Source organism: Limulus polyphemus, unplaced genomic scaffold, assembly GCF_000517525.1.
Source record: "Limulus polyphemus unplaced genomic scaffold, Limulus_polyphemus-2.1.2 Scaffold698, whole genome shotgun sequence".
Taxonomy (NCBI): domain Eukaryota; kingdom Metazoa; phylum Arthropoda; class Merostomata; order Xiphosura; family Limulidae; genus Limulus; species Limulus polyphemus.
In genome coordinates this window covers 203592-213133 of record NW_013666308.1, presented here as the reverse complement: position 1 = coordinate 213133, position 9542 = coordinate 203592, and positions in this window count along the sequence as shown.

Genomic DNA, 9542 nt, shown 5'->3' with positions numbered 1-9542 from the left:
ACCTTCGGTGTATAGGACGCAAGCAGATTTTGACATCAAATTTTTGGGTAAAAAAGTGCGTCTAATACACCGAAAAATATGGTAGTATACATATTTTGGATATAGATGCCGCTTACAACGCTTGCGATCTGAAATTACTATATAGATCCCGAACGTGGCAAAAGTGACAGAAACTCTGTTGTTTACCATTTATCACTATAATCTCAATGGTTCGTTTTTAAATCATTTTTGAGTTCATCTGAATAAGCCATCGTTTGTTCACTACAATTCGCAAACGCGTGTATTACAACAGCGAATTAAATTGTTTTTTTATTTCCCTGCTAACAGAAGTACCAAAAGATCACAACACTAAATGTTCGTTTTCAGAATGCTGCGCAACGCTACATAGAGTCTACCTGCGCACAACTGTCTCTAATTTTTAACTGAAAATATAAAGGGAAGACAGCTAGTCAACAGTACCTACCTCCAACTCTTGAGCTACTTTTTGTTTGATCAAATAGTTGCATTTGACCGTCACGATTACAGCGCACCCAAGGCTCCAAAGTGCGGAGCGCGTTTTTGCGGCAAGGGATCGCGAACCAAATTCAAAACACTTAATAACAATGGCTACCATATCGATTTCATTGCGCAACTAAAGCTGTCAAGTGATGTGTTTAAGCTATCTGCCTACTGTTTCAACAACAACAAGAAAAAAAAAACTCGCGCAACATATCAAATTGTTAAATAAATTATAAGTTTTCATATCTAATTAGCTTACAGAGAATGATAGGGAAATATTTTAATCAGGGACTTTTGAAAAAATGCATGGGAAATCCGGTTTAAAGAAAGGATTATAAACGGACCATCCCGTTTGAAATTCCAAACCGTTTTGAAAAGGGTGTACAAAAGTACGTCACATGATATTAATTCACTCCGACTTCCCAAACGACAACCACTTAGTTCAACAAACCACGATATACTATAATTCTTTCCTAATGGCTGCGCTTAGAACTGTGGATGCATTTAATACGAATGTTAAATTGCACAACTAAAAACGTTGTCCAAAAATACATAAATAATTTAATCTCAGCTTTGTTCAATAATAACACTGAAAAGAGCATTTCAAGTTTTACCCGAATGCTAGATATACGGTATAAAAAAGTTAATGTAGTTTATTACGTGACGAACCGAATCCTATTACCATAACACTATTGGGAATTTGCGTTTTGTGTGTAAATCGTTATTCATTGTGCAATTGTGTTGATAACAAATTATAAAAGGGGCCGTAACAACTTGAAAAATATGATAAGTAACTGTACCATTTTAGTATTAGAAAGATCAAAATAAAGAAGTTGAATAAATACCATGGTCATCAGTTACACATTGCCATAGTTTCTAGGTTGATGTAAATCAAAAATGTTTATTACAACTTGTAGCCATAAACTTTTGAGGGATGGTAAAACATCATTGATGTTCCTTACAGTAAAAAATTATTACAACGTACTTAGTTTTCAATTACACTCATATATTAGTTTGTTGTTGAATGCAAAACTACACAATGAGCTATTTGAGCGAGTATCGAAACCCAATTTTGATAGTTATAAGCCCTCAGAATTACCGCTGACCCATCAGGGAGCACATTAGTTTGACTTTATAAGCTAAGAGTAAGGAGGGCTAAGTAAAAAAAAACAAAAAGATTTTCTAGAAATGTGGGATACTATAGGTCTTTCATAATACACGTATATATATATATATATACAATAAATAAAACCAGCAAAACTGTAACGCCTTTCCTAAAACATTTGCTTTATAATACTTACTGGCGAGAAAGCTTTGCTGAATAAAAGCATTGTTCACTTCAGATTCATGTAAATCTAATTAAAAAACAATGAATTTATTTGTCACGAGGCAGCCATTGTAAACATATAAAAATTGCACTGTTCCTATATGTTGCTGCAACTGGGATTCATCAGTGACATTTTCTGTTGGACTTGCTGTTAATAGTAACCAGTATCCTCTCTACTTCCCCTCATTTAACCCTAGAGCTACCGTATGAATTTCACTTGTTTGTGAAACACTTTTTAAACTCATTTATGCATTTAATTTCTGCTAGTCTATGACGTTGTATTTTCTGTTTATTTGTTGGATTCGCGCAAAGCTACACGAGGGCTATCTGTACCAGGTGTCCTTAATTCTGAAGTGACAAAGGAAAGACAGCTAGCTATTCAACACCATCTTCCATCAACTTTTGGACTACTCCTGTTAAACTAAATAATTTGATTTGACCTCCAATCTTATAACTACGCAAAGTTACACAATGAGCCATCTGTATTTTGGTATTGAAACTTGATTTTTAGTGTTAAGCAACTATGTTATCAATGGGGAATATTTTTCGTCCTAAACGACTGGGCCGCGCTCGCCACAACTTTGTTGGATACATGGTCTCTAATAACTCGCGAATCAAATAATAAATAACCCGTCAATATTGTAATTAATCCCATTTATTACTGCTGGACTTTTACACAGAAAGGAGTGATTTCATCCAACTTTTTGGCCTGTTTTGTACGATACAATATGTGGACCCCATAGACAATGAACGGTAGAAAAGCAATTTGGCAATTCAAGATTAAGCCCACAAGATGTATCTTAATTTTCACTAACCTGGGGCCTAGCCAGCATTTACTTTGTGGGAGGGGGGTCTCCCCCACAAAAAAACAAAAACAAACTTTTTTCTACACAACAAAAAAATCAAATGATTTATTTAAGAAAAGCAGAAAACAGTAAACCTTTTAGACTTTTTTAAAGATAGGGTAGTCGTTCCCTGGCTTCGTCCCTGACAAACTATATTTTTTTTTTTTTGCACTGATAACTGGTCAAAATGTGTGTTAATGTATTGCATGCATTATCAATGGTAAGACTATTTATTATTACAGATTCCAAGCTCTTAAAACATATATATATGTATTTGTTTCCACTGCGATTGGGCATTCACCGACAGAACTAACCGAATAATTAAGTCGTCATTATATTCCGCCTATCTCAAAACATTCGTATTAAGTTTGTTTGTTCGCTACACAAGAACTATCTGTGCTAGCCGTTCCTAATCTTGAAGTGATAGACCACCCACCACCAATTATTGGGCTACTCTTTACCAACGAACATTGGGATTGATCATCATATTATAATGCTACCACGAGTGAAAAATTGGGCAGTTCGGTGACGGAATTCGAATTCGCAACCTGCAAATTACGAGTCAAGTACGCTAACCACCAAGATAGGCCTAAAATCGTAGTGAGATAGAGGGCGCTGAATTATTCGAGTTACGACATAATGATGAAAGAAACTAACGACATTCACAAAACGTAAAATTAGCCCAAGTTTCCTTTAATGGGAACACTGTACAATATTTCCTAAACACACCATACGGAGACGATAGCCATGGTGAAAGTTTCGATCCATATTATCGGTAGTTATTACATTCAGTATAATACATTATTATAAAATAACTTCATTGGCAGTTGTTGGAAACCATTCTTTAAATATTTATTTCGTTTTGAAAACAAAAATAAATTCGTCTTACATGAAGGTAGTAATATTTGATAAATTAAATTTGCAGATATGGAGTATTTTGGAGTCATGGTTCAAGAAGTTTTTGTTTGTTTGTTTGTTTTTCACATAATTTTTACTAACTTAAGCATTTATATAAGTACTCAGTTTTTATTACGCAAAATATCATAGACGTAATGAACCAATATTCATAAATTGAAGCTTTGTAGGGGTATTCAAAGATTTACTCTGACAAAAGTTGTTTCTTGTTAATCTGTGTTTTTCACTGAACATATATAAGTGCATTTCATTATGTTAAGTTGTTCTCTTTTTCAAAATACTTGACTTAATGAACATAAATTGTACTCGTGACAACAGGCTGTCATTTACCAAATCCCAGGGGCGAAAAAATGAAAAAAAAAAGTTTTTAACTGCTTCACATGAGAAACAGCTTTGGCACTGATCAATAAATTATAAGTTGTACAAAGGTATTTTTTGTTTTTATAAAGGGTATTGTTAGTATTTGTTTGTTTGTAATTAAGCACAAAGATACACAATGGGCTATCTGTGCTCTGCCCACTACAGATACCGAAACCCGGTTTCAAGGGTTCTAATTCCGCAGACATACCGCTGTACCCCTAAGGGCTGTATTGTTAGTATCTAGAATAAGAGTATTTGAGGTAGTATTTATACATGTAATTGAAATGTATGTAAAAGGGTATTTGAAATAGTAGTGCAAAGGTATCTTAAATTTCTATAAAAGGATACTGAAAATATAAATACAAGAGCATTTGATGTATTTATACAATGGTATATGAAGTATTTTAACTCTTGATCTTTAAAACATTTGCACAGAGTTTTAAGTGTTTGTGCAAAGATATCTGAAGTATGTGTACAGGCGTATTTTGTTTATCTGTACAATGGTAATCAAGGAATGTACTCGTGCAGCTCAAACAAGTATTCCTAAACAATTATCTTTAAATTGTAAGTTTTTTTTATTATTTTATAAAAAAAATAATCTTCTATATAGGAACATTTTGTGTTTGTTTTATTTTTGGATTTTGTCCATGTCCATCTGACAACTTCCTTACTTAAAACTACAAGTTGAAGTGTCATTATTTTGTTAAAGAATTGACGTACCAGGCGGATGTGCTTTAGTTATCTCATACAATGTTGTAAAATATGTTTACTTTCACCATTTTTTCTTTAATTCAGACTGTTTTCAAATAATTCTTGCCATTAAAATAACAAACAGAATGTCTTAACTTAAAATCTAACATAGCCTATTGTTATGATTTACAGTATTAAAAATAAATACAATTTTGACATTAATGAAGTAAATTAAAATGTGCTAAAATTTAAGGTAGTATCAGAATAGAGACAAAATGTTTGTTTGCTCTTTTATTTATACTATAGTGCTTTTTTTTTGTTATGCTGCGTTGTGCAATTATGTTATCAATGGAAAATTTGTTCTAAACATTTTAAACACTTGATATTAAGATAAGCCAATTACTAGGTTTAAAACCTCTTATCCACAAACGTAAAATTCAAAGTCTCGAATAAGAAATGTTGTGTTAGGGAAAAATATAAAAGACAACACAGTTATAACCTATTCGAAGTTGCAAGAAATAAAGCATTTATTTCCTCTAACATATATGTATTATGCCTAAATGTTATACATACTTCATGAAAAGGAATCAGTTCCAACTGGACAGAAATAAAAACACTTTATACAAGATTACCTTAAAGCACAGATGGAGATTAATTTAAATGAAAAAAATCAGGTTAGTTTGACGTGTACATGCACATGTTCGATAGAAAGAATACATCCCCATCAAATGAAGAACAGAGAGTTTGAATCATTTCAAGTAGTTCATGCATATGTTAGAATGTAAAATGATGGTAATACATCTATATCTCGCATCCCAGAGAATGCATTTACAGTTGAAAAGCGAGCATGCAAACGCATTACTGGAACGTAGATAAAGAAGTCAAGCTTCACTTACGGACAAGCATGCAAAAAGAAAGGTAACAAAAGAGAAAAAAAGCTTGATGTGTAGCTTATTTCCTGCTTTAAAAAGTATTTAAAGCAGCCACGCTCTTACATCACTACATTCTACAGCCTCATTAGCTATTGCTTTCTTGCGATAGTGAAAATAACGGCAGAATGATGAAGTAAAATTAATAAATACTTGTACTAGGCCTGAGAAAGTTTGTTCAATTATTTTATATATGAAGTGAATGTATGTGTGATACTGAAGAGAAGGCATTTCATTCTATATATATATATATTGAAAAATATGTGATACAAATAAAAAACAAGTCTAACCTTACAGCTACAAAGTAGGAAATGTATATTACGAAAACATAAATGTAACTCACCTCACGGCTGTAAAGTAAGATGTATGTGACATTAAGAGAAAAGGGTATCACTAAGGGAATAAGATCCAACTAAACGTTCCAATAAGACATGTGTGATACGTTAAAAAAAAAAAAGATCCAATTAAGCCTACATACGCTACATTGAAAACGAAACTTTGCAGCAATTAAGTACAAAATGTCTGTGACACTGAAGAAAAGACACAACAAAAACCTTACAACTATGAGGAACTATGTATGACACCAAGACAAAAGATCAGCTTAAGCCTCACAACTACAAAATGTATGACATTAACAACAAGAGTTGAAGCTAAGTATTAAGAAACCAGCTCCAAACAAGTTGGTGAAAAGCAAACTTCTGAGAACAGGACACATTTCTCCATATAAAATAGTAGTCTTAGCCACATGACGATACATAATTTATTTACAAACTGTAGTTACATACTACACATCTAGTGACATCTCTAGGAAAAAGATCACATTCACAATGTCAAATATTTATTTATAATTTCTTTCCTAATTTAAAATTATTATACGTATATTACTTGCCTTCGTTTATTTTGCATTTGGACCTACACCTCATTCTAAGTCTGTATTTTGAGTTAAAAACTGTTTGCTATTTGTTCTCATATTTACTAAGAAAATATTTGTTTAAAAAATGGTAGTTTCAAAAGTTAAAATAATAGCTTATACTAGCACAGAAAAGGAACAATCCATAGCTGCATTGAGAAAGTTCCTAGCTCTTGTAACCCACTTATTTCACTGAACATGCATGTGTTATGTATATATAAGTGACTTGTGTTTTCATTTATATGATTAATTCTCAAAACATTATCACTGTATAGATATTGTTCACATATATTTCAATATAAGTTGACTAAATACTTACAACAAACCGCAGTCCTGAGTACTTACGTTGTTCACTACAGAGAACTGAATAGTAGTTACATTATTCATTGTATACATCTGAATAAATTACATAGTTTTGAATACTTAACAGACCTAAATATTTACGTTGTTTTAAACGCTATACAGATCTGAATACTTTCACTGTTCACTGATAAGATCTGAATACATACTTTATTCACCACAAAGACATGGATACTTGCATTATTCACTATGCATATAGACCTAAAGACTAGCACTGTTCAGTGCGCAGATCTTAATATTTACAGTTTTAAACACCACTGAAGGTCAACCGCACTTTACAAGAAAGATGCTCTACGTTCAGTGTTACTTTTTCCATCATCGATAGCGAGAAACAATTTCGGACAACACATCTTGATAAAATATCCACTGGTCATGAATGTTGGCTTCCAAGGCCATGTTTAAAGATCTCGCTAGGTGCACACATCCTCACTTGGAAAAGGCTGTACCGTTTTCCTTCTAATGTGGAAGCGTTGCACGTGGATGGTCAGGAATTAACTGTGAACGAGTAACGTCATGACCCCCATTTGCAGCGACACTTTTTCATTAGTATTTGCAATTCATTCTTATAAAGTGTGATTAACCCCCTCTCAATTGTATCAAACACTGCGCATTCCTGAATACCAACATTTTAAACACAGAGCATACGTTAACAATGTTTTAAGCACAGTGCACGCTAACAATGATTTAAATTCAATGCGTACCTGAATACTAACAGTTTTAAATACAGTGCATACCTGAATACTAACGTTTTGAAAACCATCTTTATGAAACCATGAGCTTTATTATAAAACATATTTGAAACTAGAATTCATGTGAAGATTGTGAAACGTCCTCTTTATTCCAAGCTGTATGTATTCGTTTTATTAAAATTGTTTTGATTGCGTTATATCCTGTTGCACATGTTCAACGCTTGAAAACGCTTAGCACGTATAACAGTACTTAAATAAACTAGCAACCTACATTAGATGCTTGGCAGTTTGGCAGAAAAGTACTTTTAACATAAACATCCTCCTAGCCAAGATGACTGAATCTCCATTTGGTTCAAATAAATTTGACTCCTTTGTGTGTATGTGGGTGGAACAATTTTGCGGATTTAGTTTTTAGCATCGCGGTCATTATTATTGTTTTAAGTGTTCAAATGGGAATGTGTAAACCAATCACCTTCTCAGTAACTACTATAATCATTCTCGATTTGTTCTCCTTTTCTAGAACTTAAACCTATGCATTTTTGAAAGAAATTGACTTTGAAAATTTTCACGTCATACTCGTCATTGATAACTTAAAGAAGAAACGATTTTCTGATTAGTAAATGTACCAACCTTGATAAAAAAACGTCCGTGCATGCGAACATTTCTCTGATAACTGCGAAAGAAACAAAGTTTATAATTCGCACGTGTGAACACTTTCATCGAAACGTGTCGAAATCTTAAAAATAAGTTCAGGACTCAAACCTATAAGATGCTGTTATAAGCTCAGTAGTATGAAGTTTTCAACCTGAATGGCGCCCATAAGAACGTGGGCTAGGTCCAGGTCAGAGACTCCTAGGGTTTAGGTAAAGTTATTCCCAGTTTTGAGCTACTGACTACAGGGAGGGGATAACCAGTCAGCAACACCCACTGCCACAAAAGTTCTGTCTGGCTTTTTGAACCGAATAACTGTGTTTACTAAAAGTGCGAAGAATGTTTAACGACATCAAGTGTGAATCCACAGCCCGACACGTTAACCACTAGACCATGTCCAGCCATGGAAAATGTTAATTTTATAACTTATTATTATTTTTTACAATGACTGTTTATAAGCAATTAGTAAGTTTCTTATAACCGCTTCTACTTATGAAAATAAATACAATTACCGAGAAAGTGCGAAAAATTGTGAAATATGCAAAAGTAAATCTCTTCAAATTGGTATTACAACCGTTCTCGAATATGCTACAGTTAGCAAATGAAAAGCTCTACTGTTAGTTTCAGCATGCCATTGATAATAGTGTAAAAAACACTTTATACTTCATGTACTTAAATCAAGCCGAAACCCATAAAACTTGTAAATTTTCATAGTTTTCTAAGATTCGGGAACTAAATATTTTGAAAAATAAGTTCGGACTTTTCTAGACCCTATACACTAGTTTTTCAGCTCTAAATGAAACATAATTTCCAGAGCAAACGAGCAGTATTGACATTTCCGTTCTATAGGAGATCGTTAAAAGTATTATTAGAGAGATACCGATCAGAATTAGTTTTGTAAAATCAAATAATAAGTCTTATACCTGGTATATTCAGCTTATAAAGTAAAAATGTAATTATCAGATGCAGGCTTATATATATATATATATATATATAAATACTTTGTACCTGTACAGCTAAAAAACTGTTCTTTACTGTAATGGAGTAAGAAGAAAACTTTGTGGTCAGTTAATTTAAATTACAAATGTCCAAGCATTAATACGTAAACCCGAGTGATATAATACGTTATATATATACATTGCTATATAAATTACTTTAACTATGGAATACCCAACTACAGGTAAAATAAATTCCTAAGGTTCTTTACCATACAGTTTCAAACTAGAATTATAACTCAAACTCCAAAATCTACGAGTACTTTTACGATTAATATAATAATGATTTCAAAAGTGATCGTGTAGTGCCATGGAACACAACACACCTTAACGAAAACACTCTAAAAACAAGATATAACTCGGGTAGAATTTT